This window comes from Talpa occidentalis, unplaced genomic scaffold (genome assembly GCF_014898055.3).
Source record: "Talpa occidentalis isolate TD23 unplaced genomic scaffold, MPIMG_talOcc4v2.1 talOcc4.10, whole genome shotgun sequence".
NCBI lineage: Eukaryota > Metazoa > Chordata > Mammalia > Eulipotyphla > Talpidae > Talpa > Talpa occidentalis.
The window spans coordinates 49,281,964-49,305,976 of record NW_023600993.1 but is presented as its reverse complement, the minus strand read 5'-3'; the positions used below and the strand labels follow the sequence as shown (position 1 = coordinate 49,305,976).

Here is a 24,013-nt window from a genome sequence, read left to right as displayed (position 1 = left end):
AAGGGACCTGGGCTCCTCGTCACCCCTGAGTGCTCTCTCCTCCTTGAGCTACAGGGATCTTTGATGGACTTTATTTTTTATGAATTATTTTATTTCATATAATTCTTACATCATTTTTCATTTTTGCATAATGTATGCATTTTCATTTTGGTTATATTCCCCATACAATTCCCACCTCCTTTTTCTGACCCTAATCCCTCTTCTCTTCCCCCCAACACCCACTGTAGTATGTCTCTGGTCTATAGTTGCTTGTTGATTTTGATTTTTACTTTATTGTAATTAGTCTTTTTCCTGATCCCTTATTTAGGTTTTCTAAACTCCTGCTATGAGTGAGACCATCTGGTATTTTTCTTTTTCTTTCTGGCTTATTTCGCTGATCATGATCCCTTCCAACTCCATTCACGTTGCTGCAAATTGCATGAGTTTATCTGTTTTGATTGCTGAGTAATATTCCATTGTGTATTTGTACCACATCTTCTTGATCCAGTCATCTATTTTTGAGCATTTGGGTTGTTTCCATAGCTTAGCTATTGTAAATAGTGCTGCTATAAACAACGGGGTGCAGGTGCCCTTTTGAATTAATATTTCTGTGTCATTTGGGTAAATACCTAGGAGTGGAGTTGCTGGATCATATGGAAGCTCTTTATTTAGTAAGTCAAGAAATCTCCACTCAAGACATTTGCACTCCCACCAACAGTGCAGGAAAGTTCCTTTTTCTCCACATCTTTGCCAACATTTGTTGTTGCTAGTTTTTTTTAATATGTGCCATTCTCACTGGTGTAAGATGGTATCTCATGGTAGTTTTGATTTGCATTTTCCTGATTACAAGTGATGCTGAACATTTTACCATATGTCTGTTGGCCATTTGCATTTCCTCTTTGGTGAAGTTTTGTTTTTTTTTTTGTTTGTTTGTTTGTTTGTTTGTTTGTTTTTTTTGACTCTCATCAGCTCTTTGTAGATTTTTGTGATTAGTCCTTTATCATTAGTGTTGTGTGCAAAAATTTTCTCCCAGTTGGTGGGGTTTCTTTTTGTTTTGGTTATTGTCTCTTTTGCTGTGCAGAAGTTCTTTAATTTGATGTAGTCCCAGCTGTTTATCTATGTCTTCGCTCTTACTGCTTTGGATGATGTGTCTGTAAAGATGTCTTTGAGGTGCATGTCTTGTAGTGTTTCATCTATATTTCCTCCTATGTATTTTATGGTTTCAGGTCTTATGTCTAGTTCTTTAATCCATTTTGAGTTGTTTTTTGTGCATGGTATGAGGTAGTAGTCAAGTTTCATTCTTTTGTATGTAGCTTTTTATGATGGACTTTTTGCTAGGCCTCTTCATTGAGTCAGCACCCACAGTGGATGCAAAGCAAATCCTCACTATGGTGGTTGAGTTTGGGAAATATACCCCTTGAAATTGGGGATGTCCCATTTCAAAGTAACCTCAGCTAGAAAAGCAGTATTCCCCAGCAAGGGAGTTGCTCACACTTCTAAAACTTCTCTCCCATAATGACTTCTTGCCTTCTTCTGCTCCTGCATTTTTCTGTGCTTTCGGCATGCGGGGAGCTTCTTTTGGCCAGAAGAACGTGGTGCTTATGCTTTAAGTAAAGCCCTGATTACCCTGTCAGTCAGAGCTCTGAGGAACTGGGAACTTCTGAGATTGATGCTTGACAGAATAATTAGAAAAATGTCACTTTCAGTAACCATTCAAGCACTTTTTAAAGGAATGGGCGCAGGCCAGGTCTCTGCTGTCGAAATCTGGAGGTTAAATGTTCAGGAAGACAAAACATAGTGTGTCACAGGAGAAAATTGCCTCAAATGTGCAGGAAGCGATGGTCCTCCAGCTCCTAAACAATGACACCCAATTGTCTAGATGTTTGGAAATGTGTTGCCCTTATCTTCTGCTGGCTCCAATGCTTTTTTAATCCCTCCATGCTATTGTTTCTCTCTAAGTTGTTTGCTTAGAGTATGTGAGCAGACAGCTGGCAGGGCAGCTCTCCTTGACCTTTTTCTGCATAACCTATGGTGCCCTGGCCCTGGCACAACCTCTGGTTCCCAAATCCAGGGTCTTTTGGATTTGATCAGAACAATGTTTTCTAGGCTTTAAAATATTTAATTAAGGATAACGGGATATTAACATGAATTCATGAGAGAATAGGAAGAGTGGCCTCTAAGAGAAGTTAATTATATCCAAAAAAAGATAAAAAATGAGTTCATATGTTCTTCTTATCTTAGAGGAAGATATAAGCTAGGAAATTTAGACATTTCCAACATAATAAATGAAGAGAAAAAGCTTTTTCCTATTTTGCCTTCTTTGCCATAAATGATTTTCCTTTTAAAAATAAATTATAGAAGGAAAAGCATTCTCTCTAGGTGCAGGCATATTCACAATGCTTCCTGAATACCAGAGTTCTTGGGACAGCTCTGAAAAATGCCAACTTTGGCCACCGTGACTCATCCTTCTTTAAGTATGGCAACAGGTTTGAGAACCATGAGGTATTAACATGGAGGGGAGTGTTCTGTGTGTGAGACAATGTGCAAAATACTTTCTCTTGGTTAAAATATTTCTGTTTTGAAAATCAGAAAAATTTTCACTGCTGTTTGCAACTTTAAACAGTTTCTAAGAGGGGTTGCATTTATTTCATCCTTACTTTAAACAATAAAAGCACAGAAGCTATGGTAGCTTGCTCTTGAACTCACCTCTTAGGACTCAGTTTTTGCTCACAAACTATAGTTGACCTGCATTTTCTACAGACTAAATTCTAAACTGCTGAGTCAGAAAATCCGAAGCTCCATTCTTCTGATCCCAGACGTTACTTCCAGTTGCTGCCATAAACTTTGCCATTTTTCCCTGGTTCCCTTGTCCCAGATGTTCTCAATTCCCACCCCAATTTTCCCTGCCTTAGTTAACTCTCCTTCGTTGGAAATCGTCCCAGATTGTGTGATCCAGAGGGGATCTACCAAATCAGCAGCTCTCAGTGACAGGTCATGTTGCCTACAGGGAATATTTGGCATCATCCGAAATATTTCTTTGTCACTTGAGGGTGGCTATGTATGGGCATCTAGTGGGAAATGACTAGGGATGCTGCCAAACCTCTTACAGTGCACAGGGCAGCTCCCATAACCAGAATCAACAACACACAGTGACTCTAATGGACCCAGATTGACAAACATTGTACAGATGGCAGCTCCTTCTTTTCTGATTTATCTTTGTCTTCTTAGTGTCTGATACATAATATAAGATTAAAAACACTGAAACCCTGTGCTCCTTAGAATGCCATCTTACTTTGTACTTCTGTTACAGTTACATGAAAACCTAATTACATTTTATGTTTTTACTTGCTAGAATACCAGTCACTTAAATACACTTAAGATTTCAAGCAGATTTATAGATTTGGCAAAAGTAAATGAGAAATGACTTGGTTTCAACACATGGTTAATGTTCAAAATTCTGAGTCTTGTTTGGAGTATTAAGCTCAAATATAGTACAGGTAATTGGTTAATAGTCATATTTTAGTTTTCTTCATTTTGTTCCTTGGAATAAAAATATAAAGTCATTTTCTTAAAAGCCCATTGAAAGAATAAGCAATTTTTGTCGCAAGATGTTCGGTTGCACATGTGTATGGAATGTCTTTCTGCAGATAGGACTCATTCCAGATTACAGAATGCACTAGAGCTTGAGGCAGAGAGAGTGAACTTGAGGCCTGGCTCTCTTGCTCAGACTTTAGGCAAGTTACTTAACCTGTCCCCGTCCATGTCCTACTCCTTATTTATAAACTTTTTTTTTATTTTGCTGGAAATTGTCAAGTATATTGATTCCTTTTAAACCATGTGAGTTTTATTGAGGCTGTGTTGGTTTACAATACTATATGACTCTATATAACTTAGAGGTATAGGTTCATATCTCTTCAGATATGTTACCGTACCATGCCTCCCACCAAATCACCCCCAATCCACTATAAGTCCATGGGTTCCCAGCTCTTGCACTTCATTCCTCACCCCCCCAATCTGTCCCTCTGGTACCCTCAATTCACAAATTTCTAAGATTTTTCTTTGTTTAATTTTGTCTGTTCCTTTGTTTTGTCTGTTTATATTCCACAAATGAATATATCATTTCTTATCATTAAAAATTAGATAAAGAAGATTCCAAAATGTTCACATTCAGTATATTATCTTTGCTGTATTTTGGGGTGATGCTTAGTTTCTTATTTTCTGTACTGTTCAGATTTCTTCTCTGTGGATATGTATTATTTTAGTTAAACAAAACCAATATTAATATACAGAGTGAGGATGAAAAGCCAGATTTTCTTTGTTTTATATTGATTGCATCTTTACTTGTTTTTTTAAATTGTATCATTTTTTGGGTAACATTGGTTGACAGAACTGTTCATAATTTAGGGGTATTAGTTCACATCACTTAATATACGTGTTTCCACAATATGTCCACTATCAAAAAAGTGAGGTTTTCTAAATCCTCTTGAGTCCCTGAAGAGCCAGTCAATGAAAATTTCACTAAAAGCCTACCATTGGTTTAGGTTTATAGTAAATTATGATTACAGTAAATTAAAGCACCCCCCTCATTATAGTTTCCCCATCTCTAATACGGGGCTATTAATGACCTCACTGGGGTAATAATTAATACCAGTGTGATCAGGCGGGCTTTAGTGGCATTACAAGTCAGTCTCTTTTTAGTGAGAAAGTAAACCATACAGAAGTCCATTCCCAACTCTGAAATCAACATCTTCGTGATAAACTAACATTAATAAAACCCTTGCAATATTGACTTGAAGATTGGTTGTAATAAAGCTTACAGCACTTAACACAGAGCCCTGCTATTTAATAGTGCTGGTAATTTCTGATAGCACTGGTAATCTCTGATATCAGTGTTAATTACTAATGTTACCTTTATTGTAACTATCTTGTGATTATTGTATGAATCAAATTACATCTGTGTCATGGAAATTCTTCAGATTTAAAAGATTATAGCCACTGTTGTTTTTATCTATATTTCTACCACTGGAAATGATAAGACCTCAAACAAGGATGATTTACTACCTAAACATTAACTGGAAAAGGGTTGAGACTGGGGGATATCTATTATCAACTCTTTATTTCCAGTCCTGCTGCTGAAACTTTGGCACACTTTTTTCTCAATTACCTTGGAATATACCCAGTATTTATGTTCTTCCCTGGTATTTATGTTCTTCCCTGGTAAATTTCTCTTCTAGTATAATGCAAATAAATTTAAGCAAAGATCCTTGAGCAAATCAAAAAACAAGAGCCTTCAAAGCAAGTACAAAGACAAATGTATATTGTTTCATCATTTTGAAGATGAAATAGTTGCAGAGGAAGGAGTAATTGGTCTGTGAAGTGCTCTGCTGCCTGAGTTCCATTAGCATATGGACTCCTAGTCCAGTTGCTCATCTTGTGGTTGACTCTACTTTAATGCTGGGGAAGTGCGTGGTCTGTGGTCTGCTGTTCAGTATGAGTTTTTTTATAAAGGTGGTACCAATATTTCCTTAAAGCTGTTGTGTTTTCCTTCAGACAGCTGGTTGTAGCATAATCTGGTGAGTTCTTCATATACATTGACTAGAGAAAGGCCATAGATAATGTTTTCATTTCAGAATACAAAGAAAACAGTTTTTTCCCCTCTACTTAAATGTACTTTGTTACGTAGGCCGTTTTAGTTTAAATAAAAGAAATGTAAAAATGTGATCATTCATATTAACAAACACACACACACACACACACAATGTTTGTTTGAATGGTTCATTAGTCACCTGCACCAAGGTGCAGGCTGAATTAGTACCATTTGGATAATTGACCTTTCATGTGCATAAATTAGAATAAATCAGATTTATTTGACCATATAACAATTTAAATCATAAGAAACACCTCTTTCTTTTTCTAGGCTACTTTGGTATGTGGGATCTCAAAGGTGCTTAACCATATGCTTTCATGTTGGAAGAATTTCCTAAGCACAAATTAGCAAAATAAAAAGGAGATAATAATATTTACATGTGCCTTTTGTTTGTTAATTGAAGCACTCATCTAACAGACTGAATTGTTTAAAAGACATTCTAGAAGGGCAACTTGCTTGGGATGTTTTAATGTGCTCTGAACCTTCCCTTCCAGTCTTGTAGCTGTATGCTTCTGAGATTTTGATTGCCTGGACAATAGGGAGATGATGTTCTCAGAGTGCTTTTTGTCCTTCTGAACTTGGCTCACCCAGGATGCATGCACATGTGTGCTTGGATGTGACGTGAGCGTGAATGTGATAGGATGCAATAGAGCTCACGCTACATAAGCAACAAACATGGCACTACTCCACTAAGCAGTGTCATGGAATTTCAGAGCTAAAAAAGACCTTAGACAACTGATGGGTTCACTCGTTTTTTATTTTTAACAGACAAGGAGACACAAAGCCAGTAATAGGAAATGCTCTGTCCTCAGGTCAGAAATTTAACTGCTGTTGTTCAGTAATATGCAGAATTGTTCTTAGATACAGAAGACCTAGCCCTAGCTTCTGTACTCTCCGACATGTGGTCTCACTCATATTAAAAAAATCCCTCTGTAGAAATTGGCTTTTGTGCCTAATTTTTAAGATTGACATTGAGATTGAAATGAGATAAATATGTATAATACATTTTCAGTTATTATTGATATGTAGAAAACCACCCCAAGACTTCATGGCTTAAAACAGTAACCATTTTATTTTCTCATGCTTAAACAACCCGGACAGAGTTAGCTGGATGTTGCTTCTGCTCTTCTGGGTGCTCATTCGGCAGCCTTCCACTGGTGGGTGTTTTGACTGTGGAGCAGGGGGCCTCGGCCTCTTTCCTCATGTCCTGTTGTTTGATGGTCTCTCCCTCTCCCAGTGATCACTCTAGAGTCTTTCTCATGGCCTTTCCAGCAGAGTAACAGCACTTATTACATAACAGCCCCTGTTTCCAAGAGGACAAAAGCAGACACTGCCAGATCTTCTCAAGGTGCAAGCCTAGAACCAGTGTAGCAAGTCTTCTGCCACATCCTTATGGTTAAAACAGGTCACAGGTTCAGCCAAGATTCAAGGGGAGGGCACTGCAGTGGAACATTCATACCTGTTGGCATGGTGCCATGCAGAATGCCAGGACAGCAAACTGTGACAAGCCTCTGCCATTGTATCAAGTGCATGGTAAAGGCTGAGTGAAGGTTAACTTTTCTCTTTTGATCTAGAAATAGTACTGAGAGCTGCTTTTACTGCCTTCTTATTGTTGCTATAAGTAGGAATAAATGGAAAACAGTTTATATTGAAGGTTTGAAGGATGAATTTTATCTCTAAGTTCACATGATTAGCTATAGTTTTTCTGAGAGATATGCTGTAAGACTACCGATGGAAACATTTTTTTTTTCCCCAGAAGAATACAGTCCTAATTCAGTAATTCTCCCAATAAATCTCCCAGCTTTCTACTTCAAGCATGTGTGGAATAGGACCTGAGTTTCTGCATTTCTAATGAGTGTGATATTGAGAATTACAAAATTTGACCAAGTTGGAAAGTTAATTTCTGCATACTCTCCTGTAAGAGTATTTTTCCAGTTCCAGTATATATCACTTTTGAGTATTAAATTTTTTTGGAACAACAAGAAATGAAAAATCTCTTTTTCCTCTAAGGTGATTCCTGACCTGGATCCTGGTAATTTTCATACTGCTGATCCAGAAAACAAGGTTCTAGGCAACAAATCTGGAGACCCTGACCACAAACATTTATCCCCAAGCTGATATCATTGTGAAGCACTATTCTTTCACTCAGAGCAAGTTATGACATTTTTTGTGGAGGACTTTGGGGAAATGTTTAGATTTGATGAGTTTCCTGTGTCTAATGTCCATGAAATGTTGGAGGACTACTTGGATGTTTTCCATTCTGTAAAAGCTCTTTGTGTTTCTAATTACAAAAACTATGCATTCACCATTTAACATTTTTATAGCATATGTAAGAGTATAAAGAAACAAGAAAGAAAAAGAGAAGCTGGAGTCATTCAAAGCAGCATTGATGTTTATCATCCCAGGCGCTTAATTTTAATATTTTTCAAAAAAACTCTGTCCTCTCTGACCAATATGTGCATTTGCTGTTAATTACTCACATTTGAAAGTTTTCAGTTTAGTTTAGGTGTTTTGCATGAGAGAGGGATGAGAAGGGGGAATGAGGTGGGAGAGAGATATCAAGATCGAGAGAAATAATGGTGTAGTTTTAAACTTTCCACTATTCCTAGTCTTTTCTTAGAAACTTGAATTTAAGATTTCTTTTGTTACTCATTTTATTCTTTCCTGTCTGCCTGACATTGATTTCACCCTCCTGTGTTTCTAATGAATCCTGAAGTCACCACCCTTGAGTTGAGTGTTTCTGTGCCACATTGCGGGCAATGTAGCAACTCTGTTCCTCTCCTCAAGTGCCATTTTCCCCACTATCTCTATTTAATCCAGTCATCCAGAAAAACCTTTGAATGAGGGTTGAGACTGGTACTGAGCAAGGCAAACATCTTGTTCAGTAATGTTTGAAGAACACTGATTTCCTCCAGTGAGAAAGCTGTTTTGCTGTGGTTTCTGTGTTACTCCTCTCTAAGATCTGCTTCTGTTGTGACTCTCCCATATAATAGACCATATATTTCTGACCCCATTAGTTGCTGACTTGATTGGTAACAAGGGCAATGAATCCTGTGCTCAGATAGACTGGAAGAGGGGACATGCAGCCAGACTCAATACCAGGAGCCCCACATCATACTTTTTATTTACGTCTCATTACCCAGAATGCAGTCACGTGATTCCAAATTGATATGGAAACTGAAAAAGCAACATGAAATTGTCATTCTCTTGTGATTCTACTAAGGAAGAAGTAAAGACTTAACCAGTAGCTCTGCCTCATACCAATTAATATTTTGGCAGTAAATCATCATATTACTATTTCCAGCAATAGTAATAATGTAACTAAATATAGCAACAGTGGTGACCATACCTTAAATTCAAAGGCACTGTGTATAGTCCCCCCTAAGTTCCTAAGGTGGGTTATGAGAAGTATTGTGAGGACTTGGACCATTGTGAGATTGTCTGAGGGATTGGTGCCCAGCCTTGGAAATTTTTAGTCCTCATTTCACTGTCTCTGCCACATTACCTAACAAAATTTCTGTCCCATCAGTGTTTCCCTATACCTGGAACACATGTAAATGTATTTTGATTATAGTGATACTACCAACTTTGAGAATTATGAAATTGAAATGGTTTTATTTAAAAAATTAATTTCTTCATACTGTTGTCATCGAATGTATTGTATATTTTCAATAAGTATCACCTTAAAGCATTCAATTTTTAAGAACAGGAAGAAATTAAAAATCTTTTTTCTAATCTTCTTCTAGAAAATAGGCTCCTCTTTTTGACAGGATTTCAAACTCATCAGTTTGGCAAACATGAAATTTATGCATAGTGGTTTATGCTCTCCATGGTGATTTATGCGCAAGTGTATGCCAACAGAAAAAAAAATGCCTAGCGTATGGGAAATGGATCAACTGACCTCTCCTTACTCAAGGGATGAGAAGGATGAGCCAGACAGAGCTACAATGTCCTTTGTACCGTAAACCACAAAACTCAGTTTCAAGTTATAGATTTAAAAATACTGTTTATAAATCAGCAGCAATTGGAATAAGATACATAGGAATGGAAAATCTTAGCTTGAACATGATGAAATAGTCTGCAAGAACCACATGTGGTATGTGACTCGGACCAGATCTTGGTTAGGTTGTGTGTATCTGTAAGACATCTGGGGGTAATTGGGGAAATTTCACTACAGACTGCATACAAGGTGATAATAAGGATTGTTTATTTTCTTTGAAATAACAATAATATTGTGTTTATGTAGGAGAATATCTTAAGGCATTTGGTGCATCTTAAAGTATTCAGTGCAAAATATAATATAGGTAACTTTTAGAAATGGGTCAACATCAAGTATGTAGGTAGGTAGATAGGTAGGTAGAGAGATAGATATTCTAGATAATTATTTCAAATTTTCTATATGTTTCTATGTGTAACGTTTTTTCTACTTTAACAGGAAGAAAAGTATTGCTTAGTAAACACAAGTACCACCATGCCTGCTCCTATGTCAAAGTTTGTATTTGATTGTCATTTATTACACGTCTTCTGTATATGCCAGGAATTCTTCCAAGTTCTAGAAATGTATTAAACAAATAAGCTGCTGTCCTTCAACTTTAAGGGCTGACAGCGCTTTGGCTGTTTTTATTCAATTCTAAGCCACATTTTTATAAAACCTTAATGAAAATAAAAATTTGCATCTGTTAAGTCTAAGATTGTTTTTAAATCAGTCAGTCTATGGCTGTTGTCAGTCAGCCCTGTTACATCTAATTTTCTTGATATGTTTTGTGTAAGAACTATAGGCAGTAATGGTATGTTTAAGGTGTTTGAACATAAAAATGTGACAGTGAAAACTTTGGGTGTTTGCCGGAGTATATCATGGCTGTTTGGATACAGCTAGATACGTATCTATCTTTCACAGTCAGAATTGGGTTTGAAGTGGATAGTTCCTTTTGTAACCAATACCCTGGTGACCCACTGAACACATATGCTTTTTTTTTTTAACTTTAAAAAAAATTATATATTTTTTACATCGTTTTTTTCATTTTGGCACAATGCATGCATTTTTTTTTTCTAGAGGCATGTTTTTATTTATTTATTTATTTATTTATCTGTTTGTTTGTTTGTTTGTTTTGTTTATACATGCACTGGGCACAGTCAGAAGCGTGGGAGGGTGAGAGAGCCCACCAGAGCCAGAGCAGGGAGCAGAGCAGGCAGAAAGTAGTACACTGCTGAGGGGAGCAGCGGGTGGCAGGAGAGGTCTGCGTGACATGTGGGACCCTCCTCCAGTGGCCGGGGAGCAGCAGGGGATCGAACCGGCGCCACAGAGGCCGCGGGCAGCTTCGCAACCCAGTGCTCAACCACTGCGCCACTGGGGAGGCCCCCAATGCATGCATTTTTATCTTGGTTGTAATCCCCATATAATTCCCACACTTCTTGTTTTGATTGTACTCCCTCTTCCTGCCCTATAGTGTGTCTCTGATTTATAGTTGCTGGTTGATTTTGATTTTTACTTTATTATAATGAGTCTTTTTCCTGGTCCCTTATTTAGGTTTTCTAAATTTCTGCTATGAGTGAGACCATCTGGTATTTTTCTTTTTCTTTCTGGCTTATTTTGCTGAGTATGATCCCTTCCAGCTCCATCCATGTTGCTGCAAATGGCACCAGTTTATCTTTTTTTTGATTGCTGAGTAATATTCCATTGTGTATATGTACCATATCTTCTTGATCCATTCATCTATTTTGGGGCATTTGGATTGTTTCCTAGCTTAGCTATTGTAAATAGTGCAGCTATAAGGATAGGGGTGCAGGTGCCCTTTTGACTTAATGTTTCTGTGAACACACATGTTTTTAAGAGTCAGACTTCTTTTTTTATACACATACTTTAAATTTTATTTAATTTATTTTTAACAGGTAATATTGTGGGTACTTCCATTAGGTATTACCACGCTAGTGAAACCACCACCAACATATTCATATTCTGTAGATCATTGTGCTTCCTTTCCTTGTTCTTCTTTCCATTTCTCCCTTCCCCCCACTTACCTTGGTCTTTCAATTATATAATCAGCTATCAAGGGTTAGCTTTTCAGCTTGTCTTTATCTGACAGTTAATTCAGTTACTTCGTATTCCACATATTAGTGGCAGTATTATCTTCTTCTTCTGACTTACTTCACTTAGCCTTATTCTTTCATGACCCATCCATGTTGCAACAAATGTCATGAGCTTACCTTTTGTGATTGCTGTGTAGTATTCTGTTGTGCACATATACCATATCTTCTTGGTCCACTCTTTGTTTCAGGACATTTATGTTGTTTCCTTAATTTAGTTATTGTAAATAGCACTGCAATAAACATAGAAGTACAAGTTTCCTTTCAGTTAGTGTTTTTGAAACTTTGAGGTAAACGCCTAATTTACTGGGTCATATGAAAAATCCATGTTTAAAGTTTTGAGACACTTACATACAGCTTTCCACAAGGGCTGGATCAGTTTGCATTCCCACCAGCAGTATAGGAGAGTTCCCTTTTCTCCACGTCTTTGCTAGCGCTTGTTGTTTCTGGACTTTTCAATGTGGGCCACTCTCACAGGTATAAGATGGAATCTCACTGTGATCTTGATTTACATTTCTCTAATAATAAGTGATTGTGAACATTTTTTCATGTACCTGCTGGCCATCTTATTTATTTTTTTAAATATTTATTTATGCAAATAAGAACTTGGGTACAGGCCAGAGATGCAAGGGGCTGGGAGGTGTCACCAGAGACAGAGTGGGGAGCAGAATAGGCAGATCTACTGAAATACACTGCTGAGGCGAACAGTGGGCAAGACAGGAGAAGTCTGCTGCACCATGTGGGTATCTCCCTCATCCAGGATCAAACTCATGTTGCAGTGGCTGCGGACAGCTTCATAGGTTGTGTCCCAACCCCTTGTGCCACCAGTGAGGCCCGCCTGCTGTCTTTTTTAGTGTCTTCTTTGGAGCGATGTCTGTTTAATTCTTTTGCCCATTTTTTGATTGGGTTATTTTTCTTATATTTGTAGAGTTTCGGGAGTTCTTTGTTTATCTTCGTTATCAGTCCTTTATCAGGTCTATGGTATACAAATATTTTCTCCCATTCTGTTGGGTGTCTCTTCATTTTAGTTAAAGTTTCTTTCACTATACATCAAACTTTTTTAGTTTGATGTAGTCCTAGGTATTTATGTTCTCTTTGTTTCTCTTGCTGTGGGAAAACATCCTTAAATATATCACTAAAGCTTATGTCAAAATGTCTTGGCAATGTTTTATTCTATATATTTTATAGTTTCAGGTTTTACATCAAGTCTTTGATTCACTTTGAGTTGATTTTGGTGTATGGTGCAAGAATGTGGTCTAGTTTCATTCTCTAGCATGCAGCTGTCAGGAGGCAGCTTCCTAGAGCCATGTGACTGATACAGATCTTCCATCAAGGAATGCCAAGAGTTCCCCACTACTTAAAGTAGTAATAACTGTGCTGAAAGGATTTTTCCCCTACTTTGTAATTTTGTAGCCAGAAAGGTAATGCTGTAACTAGAAAGGTAATGCTGTCTGTCATGTTAAACATTTTCTTTGCTTTACTTGTTTAAACAAGAAAATGCTCATATAACTCAAATGTCATCGCAGGAGAAATTCAGTGTTGCAGTCTTTGCTAACCAGCTCAAGGTTAAGAAAGAATAGAAATATGCTGAAGATGAAGGGCAATGCAAAAGAAATAAATGATTAATTTTTGGGATTATAGTAAGCTTAAGGAACTTAAAGGAAAGGATATAAGAAGGTAGACATTTATCTGATTCAATTTAAAATGGAAATTATATTAGAGGCTTTCATTAAAGTACATTACATATTGAAGTTGCAAAATGCAACTGATTTGGCTAGAGGACTCATTTATCTATGAGATCTGCAAAATTATAATAGTATTCATGACTTGTGAGCAAAGCTACTAATTGAACTATAATTTTAAAATGCTGACTTTAATAAAATTTCAGCTGCTGAATGACAATTAGATGAATTCATTAGATATTTCTTAGATTTAGAGATTTAGTTTAGATTTAATTGTCTTACTAGTAGACAATCAATAAATATTTGAATGGGAGAAAGAAGAAAAAAGGAAGAGAAGGTAGGAAGAATGAAATTGGATATGGAATGATTTAGTAAACTTATTAAGAAGCGTGTGATAATGAATTATGAATTTAGACTCAACTGGAAATTATCCTTTTTCTACAAGTAACAGGGTTTGATAAAGAAACTCTAGAAGAATGAGAATTTTTAGTAAAGAGATGGGATGAAGTTGCCATCCCATAAACAACTCAGAAGCGCTCATTTACAAAAAAATCATTGCATTAATTAAAAATCAGTCTCATCTTTTGTAAGTAGACCCAAAAGTTTAGGAAGTATTCACTGTATAGACTATACTTAAATATATTGTAATTTATGCTGTTTACTAACATATTATTAATTCCATAGGTTCCTATAAAAGAATAGAAATCTCCTAGTAGGAGAGTGAGATAAAAGAATTATAGATGTTCTTGAATGTGGCTTTATTAGAAGCAGCTGAGTAGTTTTTGTTTTTTATTCTCTTTTTTTTTATTTTTTTTTAATTTTCTAGAGGCATGTCTTATTTATCTATTTGTTTGTTTGTTTGTTTGGTTTATACATGCACTGGGTACAGTCAGAAGCCGGGAGGGCGAGAGAATTCACCAGAGCCAGAGCGGGGAGCAGAGCAGGCAGAAGGACCGAAGTACACTGCTGAGGGGAGCAGCGGGCGGCAGGAGAGGTCTGCGCTCCATGTGGGACCCCCTCCGGTGGCCGGGGAGCAGCCGGGGATCGAACCGGCGCCGCAGAGGCCGCGGGTAGCTTCGCAACCCAGCGCTCAACCGCTGCGCCACCTGGGAGGCCCCTCTTTTTTTTTTTTAAAGATTTATTTATTTATACAAGAACTGGGGTACAATCAGAGGCATGGGAGGGTGAGAAAATTCACCAGAGAGAGAGCAGGGAGCAAAACAGGCAGACGACCGAAGTCACTGCTGAGGAGATCAGCAGGCGAGGCAGGAGAGGTCTGCTGCGCCATGTGGGTTTCTCCCTGGCTGGCCGGGAATTGAACCCATACTACAGAGGCTGCAGACAGCTTCACAGCGCTGCACTCAACCCGCTGTGCCACCGGGAAGGCCCTTGTTTTTTATTCTATATGAAGTAGAAAAAGTAAGAGATTTTTAAAAATTATTATTGCTCTGGGATGAGACTGGGCAAAGTATCTTTCCAGAGTTACTGGATGATTCTAACGGATTAAGAATAGCTAGGCTAGACTGAGTCAGTTAGCCTGACTTCTAACCTAGATAATGAAACTTTTCTGTGACCTTGAACAGCTCATTTATCGTCACATATTGCATAGCAGACATCAAAGGACCACATATATGACAGCGGTTCCCAAATTACTAATGCCTAGTAACATCGTAGTAGCACACATATACTAGAGGAGCAACAAGAAATTATGCACAATCTAGCTCCTCTTCCAAGGCGCCTCCTGAATTGACCTGTCAGCAATATGAATAAGTACTGCTTGGAGAATAACATACACTCCATGTTCATACATGGGTGAAAGTGCCTAATGACACATTTCTCAGAACTTACCCCATTGTTAGGGAACACATGAGGACCATAGTTATACACACTCCTTAAAATCCTCATCCTTCAGTAACAGAATTGTAATATACCAGTAGTGTTAAGTATTCAGGAATTTTGTAGGCAGGTTATTATATTATTAGTAACTCAAAAATTGGCCATGGTAGGCTTATTAACATCATGGAAATTGGCAAACACTACAAATCAGGACTTGTCCTGCCCTTGCCCTCCTAATCCAGAGCCAGTTTACCAACCATCACAGACTCTATTGTCTTTATAATCCTTTCAGACAAGACTTTAGGGATCTATGAATTTATAATCTGTTATTTAGAAAATAACAGATGGGTAGTCTTATGATGGGTAGTCTAAGAAATGTAGCCATCATTTAAAATTTACTGTATATTTGTCCCTAGAAGTAAAAAGTTTCAAGAAAGATAATGAAAATCTGCATCTGTTAAAACAACCATTTTAGTAGAATATCATTCTATTGACAATTGTGTTGAGAAACTGAAAAATTCAAGGATACTATAGATGATGCCTCCTAGGGAAACAATATAAATTTCCTAATACCTAGTCTGAAAATGTTGAAGGTACTCCCCCTGTAGATTATTTAGAATCTGCTAGGTTCCTCTCTAGTAAATGGATATTAGAAATATTTTCATCTTGGTTGTTTAAATATGATAAAAATAGTAAGACAATATTTCATGTTGTTTATCAAGTGAAAATTTTGCCCTTGCAAGTATTGCTTCAATACTCATTTATTAAAATAGTCGAGCACTGTCACTGAAGAGGTTATATGAATTGTGTCTTCAACAAATGAGTGTAAAATACATGTTCCTTTTGGATAAAGGAAGTATAGGAAGTACATTCCAGTAGCATAAACCACAGATTGAAAAGCATGAAATTATAAAAGGTGTTAAAAGAAACATGAGCCAAATGAAGGTTGTTGCAAAAAAGAGACTGAGTAGAATGGTTCAGTTTTACTCTAGAATGAGGCAGATGTGGGCACATTTTTAAAATTTCTCTGCTAGCATTTGCTTAACTATAAACTGAGAATGTTAGAAAGGCCATCTTAGAGCTTTGTTGTGGGAATGTGAGAAAAGCAAGTAAATTGCTAACACAAGGCCTAGCATATAGTTAGCACCTAATAAATAATCACTGCTCCAGTTACCATGAGGCCAAAAGTGTGAATTGGGGTCAGGCCAACCTTTTGTCATGCTGAGGTCTTTAAGGTCAGTGTGGTTATTAACAGAGATTGTAATTAGTTTGTTCAGACAAGTTGTATACTTATGTGTTAGAAACTATTTCGAGATAAGGAGAAAAAAGAGGGATGGTCCAGGGCCTCCTCCCTGGTGGCACAGGCGGTTGAGTGCTGCACTGTGAAGCTGTCCACAGCCTCTGTAGTGAGGGGTCCATCCCGGCCGGCCAGCTGGCCGGCCAGCGGGCAAGAATCCCACATGGCAAGGCTGACCTCTCCTGTCTCACCCGCCGGTCCCCTCAGCAGAGTATTTCGTCAGTCTGCCTGTTCTGTTCCCCTCTCTGTCTCTGGTGAATCCTCTCAACCCACCCCACCCCCCACCTCTGGCCTGTGCCCTGGTTCTTGTATAAATAAATAAATCTTAGAAAAAAAAAAGAGAGAGAGATGGTCCAGATATAGTAACAAGCCTTCCCAGATGGGCGAAGGAGTTAGGAAATGATCATGTTATGTTCTGGTATACAGTTTCCAAAAATGTAGTTTAGGATCTCTGATAATACTTGAGGGAGTTCTTACTAGGTGATTAAATAACTGTATTAAATAACTATGATTCATGGATAGAGGGCTGGGGTGTGGAATAGTTATGTGATAAATGAAATGTAGCAAATAACAGTTGGTTTCTAGATGAGGGGTAATGTGTGTTTTCAACTTTTTTTCAACTTCTCTGTTTTCTTGAAAATTTGAACAATGTGGTACTGGGGAAAAAAATCAAAAATTGCTTGCTCTTTATTTCTCTTTCAATCTTACAAATCTCAAGAAAGGCTCTTGGGCCACTGTGACTTTAACATTTGGTACAGAGCCATTGGAAGAATGTACCTATGTAAAATTAATAAAAGTGTTCTATTTTTTCTATTATTTCTTCGCATTTATGATAATATTTCTTTATTGTTGGTATCAGTACTTTTTCCTTTCCAGATAATATCTTTGAGTTTAAAAAAAATTCAGTAAATAATACATATGGTGCATTGATGTGGCCAAAAAAATATGTAGAGGTTGTTTGCTATAGTAAAAGGGTGATTTTTGAAAACCTTTGTCCTCATTAATTTTCTATAAATTAAATTATTCTCCCTCTGTGCTTTGTATGACTTGAGGAATGAGTATAGTTTTGACTTTTAAATATCCTCTGGCTACTGTTGAACTTCACATGTGGTGACATCTGCCTGTTCCCATGTTCACATTTTCTTTAAGAGCCTATGAAAGCTAAGCTTCTTAATAAAGTGTATTGTTTTTCTGCTGCTTAAGATGTAGCACTCTTTTTTGCTTGTTTTTAAAAAACACTGATGCATTTCCTAAAACACAGAGTTGCATACTTTCCCTGAAGTTAGAAGAAGCTACTTAATTAGAGTGATTTCCAATGAAGGTCTGGCTGTGGATTGGATTTTAATCTGTCACAGTTACTTTTTCTTCAGAAAATTTTCTTTTCTTAATAGAATTTGGAAAACATTATAAAATACATTACTTCTATAAAGTAAATATGCAATAATGTGTTTCTGTGAAACCAAAAAAAAAAAAAAACAAAAAACAAAAACAAACAAGAAATACCCTACAAGGTAGACAGTGTTTTTAAATTACTTCTCTCTGTTGGTAGGAGTGTATGTACATTACTACCCATGGAATTGAAGGGCTTTTTCACTGTCAGAATTAATAAGAATAATGGTGGTAGAATATCCACCAAAAGGGAGGGCTTTTTTAAAACACGATTCAAAAAAGCAATATTCTCATGCACATTTTAAATAATTTAAAAGTATGTTATTTCCCAGAAGCAATTGTCATTGGAATTTAGGTGAAAGTCTTAGTGTGCCCTTTGATGTGTCCACATGCATATATAAATGCATACACACAAGTATCTTAATTTGTTTTTATGCTAATTCTTACCATCTGGGTGTTTTCTTTGGTGATTTCCATTTTTTTGCCTAATAATAGTTGAGATCTTTTTATGATAATGTACCTGAAAACACTTCATTCTTTTTCATAAGAATGTATGAGACATTCTATAAAATGAATGTTCGGTCATTTATTAGCCAAGTCCTATTGTGATGGATATTATGTGGTCCTTAGGAGGATTTTTTTCAGGGACCATTATTAGTGGCATGTTTTTATGAACATTTGTGTATATTTGTAATTTTATTTAATATTTTAAAGATTTTTTATTTATTTGTACATACAAGAACTGGGGTGTAGGCCAGAGGTGAGGAGAGTGAGAGGATTCACCAGAGATTGAGTGGGGAGCAGAGCAGGAGAAACTATTGAAAAATACTGCCGAGGGGAGTAGCGGGTGAGACAGGAGAGGTTTGCTGTGGCATGTGGGTTAGCTTGCTGGCCAGGGATTGAACTCAGACCTCAGTGGCTGGAGATAGCTTGATAACACTGAGACTTAACCCCTGTACCACCTGGAAGGCCCATATTTTTAATTTTAGAAATAAAGTTGCTAAAATTATATATGAATGTTTTAATTGTAACTACTTTAAAATTTTTTCTCAAGTTTTTCTGAACTTCTTCATTGAGACATATGTTGATTTGGATTATAGTAAATTGGTGGCCTAATATTTCTATGATTGGTGTCAAAGTTCTCTGTTGCAGATTTTTGCTTACATTTGCTCTGTTTGTACACTGTTTTACACTCAGATCCATTGCTGTTCTCATGTACGTTCCTTTCCATTTTCCCACTTTTGGTTATCGAATACTTTCAAACAAGAGGTATACTAATTTTTGTAGCTAATTTTGTCTTTCCTAGTGCCTGCCTTGTAATAATTGCTCAATGAGTACTGAAAAGGTGGTGGGGGAAAAGTTCTACTCTTACCATCTTATAAAATCATAATATTTTTATATTCAAGCAGTTTCTTTTCTGTAATGACTTGATAGCATTTCTTCTCATTGTTGGGGTTCAACATTCTAGTGAATTTTGTACTTAATTGCAGTATTTTATGGTACTTCTAGTATTATTACATTTGGGAAATGAGGTAGAAATCCTAGAAGGGAGTTAGTAAAGTAATTTTTTAAAAATTAACTCAGTTTTATAGACCTTGAATTTTAGCTTGTTACTCAGTTGAGAGTGATTCCGAACATTCACATCTTGAGAATACACATTAAATAAAACTAGCGAACCAAAGTACAATGTATTTTCTTGAGCTAATTGCTAGTAATGATTTTTAAAAATTTGTTTGAAAAACTTATCTTGATCTTTAGGTTTTAGCAAGTTTTCTTCATAGATGACTATTTTAAAATTTGTATCTTATAAAAAGACACTAATAGAAAGCTATAATTAATAGATAAACTGGGTTTAATGGTAGACTTGAAAACAGTTAAAATGAAAAGAGATTTTCTTACTTACATATTTTTTAAGTGAAATGCTCTTTTGATCACCAACATGCATTGAGTGTCTGCCATTGTTTTGCCTAAATCTATCTCTATATATTTGTATATCCAATAGATCTAATTATTATTTATGTATTTGACTTTTATAATAAGAAAGGGATACACATTTTGCATTTGTATTTTGTCTGAATTAGGGCTGGGAAATGATTAATTACAGGGCAATATTTCTTGTCAAGTTGTGAATAAATATGTTTAGCATTAGTATAGCTGTTTACAAACAAAAATCCCATACTGCTTGCCAAGCAGTTGATTAAAAAATGCATTCAATTCATCACACAGTCTCTGTAGGAAAGATCTTTACATTTGTATGACTTGGCATTTAGTAATTAAATCTCTCTAAACATTTTAATTAAACTGAAGGCCACCCAAAGCCTTTGCTCTCAACTTGAAAAACACTTTCAGCTATAATAGGCATAAAACTGTAGGGCAGTCATTGTCACTTTCACAAGAGTCTTATGTCTAAAGCATGCATAAAATTCATGCTTGTTACTATTAGCACATGGCCATGGAGCACTCAGAGACCTCAAACTTGTAATGACGGCACACTCTAAAAGGGGTTCAGCCATACACTGCACAAAGCGAAGGAAGCAGCGTCTAAGTGTGAAAGCTCTTTAATAAAATATGTGTGCATAGAGAAAAAAGGATATTAGTTTCTAATAAAATCTCCAAAATTACCCATCCCTTTGTGAGTAAATGTCCAGCCGGAATGGGGCTGCGGAAGCCTGGAAACTTGCCACAAGTCTGAGGTCCTTTCTGTTGGGGGAACCACAATAAAGGGATTAAGCAGGATTCAGAGAGCTGGAATCAAACGAGATTCAGAATTCACAATGTATCAGATAATCCACCATGAAGTTAGGAATATTGCTGCCAAGGAATCAGAGCAACCTCCTCATGTATCTCTTACCCAATGTCTCGTCCAAATATCTCTTCCAAGGGTCTATACAAGTCTGTTCTCAATGTGTCTCCCCCAAGTCCCTGGGTGGGGTGCAAATTGGAAAGCAAAAGAACAAGGCTGCCACCTTTAGTGTCATATAGTCTGCTCTACTGTGCCCGTAGTTTTCATAGGCTTCCCTTCTCAGGAAGTCTGGTTCATAGCATTCTGGGACTTATAATCCAAGATAGCTTCATGTCAGTGGGAGCATGGAAAAATGGTCCCTGCTCAATGCTCTGCAGTACTCATCCCCTTTTTGTAGAGATGCCTTTATAATATTACAACTCAGTTCTTGAGACCCACCCACCTTTAAAGATTCCAATTCAGTAACTTGGACTGGAGCCCCAAAAGGTGCTTTTCTGAAAGTTGCAGGCTGTATACATGCAGCTGGTCTTACCACTGTGTAGAACATTCAGTTGTGATTTGAAAGTACATAACCTGATTGATCCTTCTATAATGGTTTTTAAAACCAAACTTAAAAAAAAAGACTTCCATTTGGCAGGTTAAATTTTATATATTTCAGGACAAGTCACTAGGAAGGAATAAAATGGGCAAAGCATTTTATTGGCTGGAGAAGGAGAAGTATTTCTACTCCATTAAGAGCAAGTTGAAACATTCTGAAGTTATTCTTAGTTCTTCCTCTTTGACTTTCTCAGCAGCAGGTATGTTGAAGTGGTTGAGAGCTTGTACTCTACCACTTTTAACTCTGTCACTATCAGCTTCAAAAAGGTAATCAACTAATAAATCCACAGACAGAGTTTTATTTGAAAATGAAACAGAAGAAAAGGCAGAAAGGATATGTTCCTTGTAAATTATGTATAAGAAAAGTATCATTATAAAGAATAAGAAAAGGATAAGAAAAGATAATGATAATCACTTGACCTTCTGACTTCTTTCTTTGTACCCCTCACCTATATGGCTTCAAAGCGTTCACAAACTTAGTTCCCCAGGAAAAAATAAACAGCAGGAGAATGTTAGGTGTCTTGGGTTCTGTAGTTCTTTGATCTGTGCATGAATGTAGAGTTCTAGCCTTCTGACCTCATTCATTTGTGTTATCTATTGCTTTGTGAACAAATACATCATAAAATAACACTGTCATTTACGTTTTCCAAGGGTCAGGAATATGGGAGCATATTAGCTCCGTTGTTCTGTTTCACTGCCTCTCAATGAGGTTTTAGTCAACTTGATGGTCAATATTCCAATAAAATATTTGGAGTATGTACTTTCAGGTTCATATACATGGTTATTTATATGAGTCTTCAATTCCTTGCCTTGTGGATCTCTTCATAAGGCTGCTATCACATGACAAGGGAACATACACAAGACAGTAGTCAGACTAAGTTCAGTACATACTTAGTAGAGAATTTCCATCTCTTGTAGGGATTATCAAAGTATTAGACATATCTTTAAAGTCACTACATTATATTAGCGTCAGTTTCCTCATCCATAAAATGGGAATGTAGGGCCTCCCTGGTGGCACAAGGGATTAAGCACTGCACGATGAAGCAATCACTAAGAAGCCTCTGCAGCACGAGTTCGATTCCCATCCCGCCAGGGAGCAACCCCACATGGCGCGGCAGACCTCTCCTGTCTTGTGCACTGCTCCCCTCAGCAGTGCATTTCAGTCAGTCTGCCTGTTCTGTCCCCCACTCTGTCTCTGGTGAATCCTCTCACACACACCCCCGCCCCCGCATCTCTGTACCCTAGCTCTTATATGCATAAATAAATAAATCTTTAAAAAAATTGGAATCTAAATTTAATAGGAGCTCAGTAATTGTAGATAATGATTTATTATGTTGGTAATCATAATCTTTCATCATCACCATCATTCTGTAGTTTTATATTTAACCAAAGACTTTGATACCTCAGGCTCTCCCCCTAAATCTGTATTTTACAATAAACTGGCTCATCACAAAAGTCCCTTATTTTTTTTTAATGATCAAAGGCCAGACTGTATACACCCAAATGAATTATAACCATGGATGAGGCCATTTGTAATAGTTTATTATTGAATAGGATCAAACAACTGTTAAAAGAATAAGTTGCATTACTGAGCAAGGTATATCCCTTTAACATACAAGGATGGTGAGAGTCAGGTATCATAAAAACTATCATCCCATTTGACCCAGTCATCCATCTCAGTGATTTTGTCTTAAAATAATGTCAAAATGTTTGATGCAAAAATATGTTTAGCACAGGATAGTGTTCTCTGTTGGAAGCCTCCAAGGTGACCCCAATGATTGATCCCTTTCTGTTGATATTCATGCTCTTCTGTAACCCCCTCCCACCTCCCACTGCATGTGGGCAAGACTTGGGGACTCACTTCTAACAAAGACAAATGGAAAATTAGGTTATAAAAACACTAAAACTTCTGTCTTGGGAGCTGCTGTTTTCTCATTTTAGAGCTACTTCTGGCATCAATCCTCTTCTCACCCAAAAAACATACCAGAATTCTTATATATTGATTACAATAATCAGTGTCTTTGATTGTAAAGACTATGTAATATTTTCTACTTATATGTATTTTTGTAATTCTGTGTCAAGATCATACTTTATTTTACAAGTAAGTTAAAGGAAAAAAATGTTGGAAAAAACAAAGGAAAATAACAAGGCATATGTAGGTGTTTAAACATATATGGCTTTTGAGATATATTTTGTTATTTAGAGAGAAAAAAATTGTGAACTTATGCATTGTAATTTAATACCTACAGGGAAAATATATAATTTGATTCAAGATTATATAATATTTAAAATTTATAGAAAATCATACATCAGGTATAATAAAAGTTAACCTAAATGAAATGTTTATAGAAAATACCAGTGAATTTTTAACTCAGCACTTGTAGTGCAGCAGGATGGTGTAAATCCGTAGTGAGGCTATTATGGTGTCAATTTAGTCTGAGTCCTGTAATAATCAGGCAGTAGACTTTATTAACATGTCTTTGCTAGCTCATTCTCCCTAGATCTGAAACCTTCAACTAATGAAGACTTTTGGATTGTTGGTCATTTCTTGGTGATAGAAATTTATTAAATGGTGTTTAGTAATATAAACAGCCTTCTCTCTCTTGTTTACCATCCCTCATCTAGTTCATTCTGTGGCATATGGATGCCTTCCATGACCTTGACTCCATGTCCTATAGGGCTCTCCTTTGGAGTCCAGTCATTCCGGGTCACTGTAATATGGGGTGTCTAGACAAGGACTGGTGAGCAGAAACATTAAA

The 24,013-nt window shown here is 36.8% G+C and overlaps 1 protein-coding gene across 6 annotated transcripts in view; it reads left to right on the top strand.

The window, feature by feature from the left end:
* Positions 1-24,013, top strand: part of SUCLG2 (succinate-CoA ligase GDP-forming subunit beta) — a 458,258-nt gene that overhangs the window by 215,004 nt on the left and 219,241 nt on the right. The window lies entirely within an intron of this gene.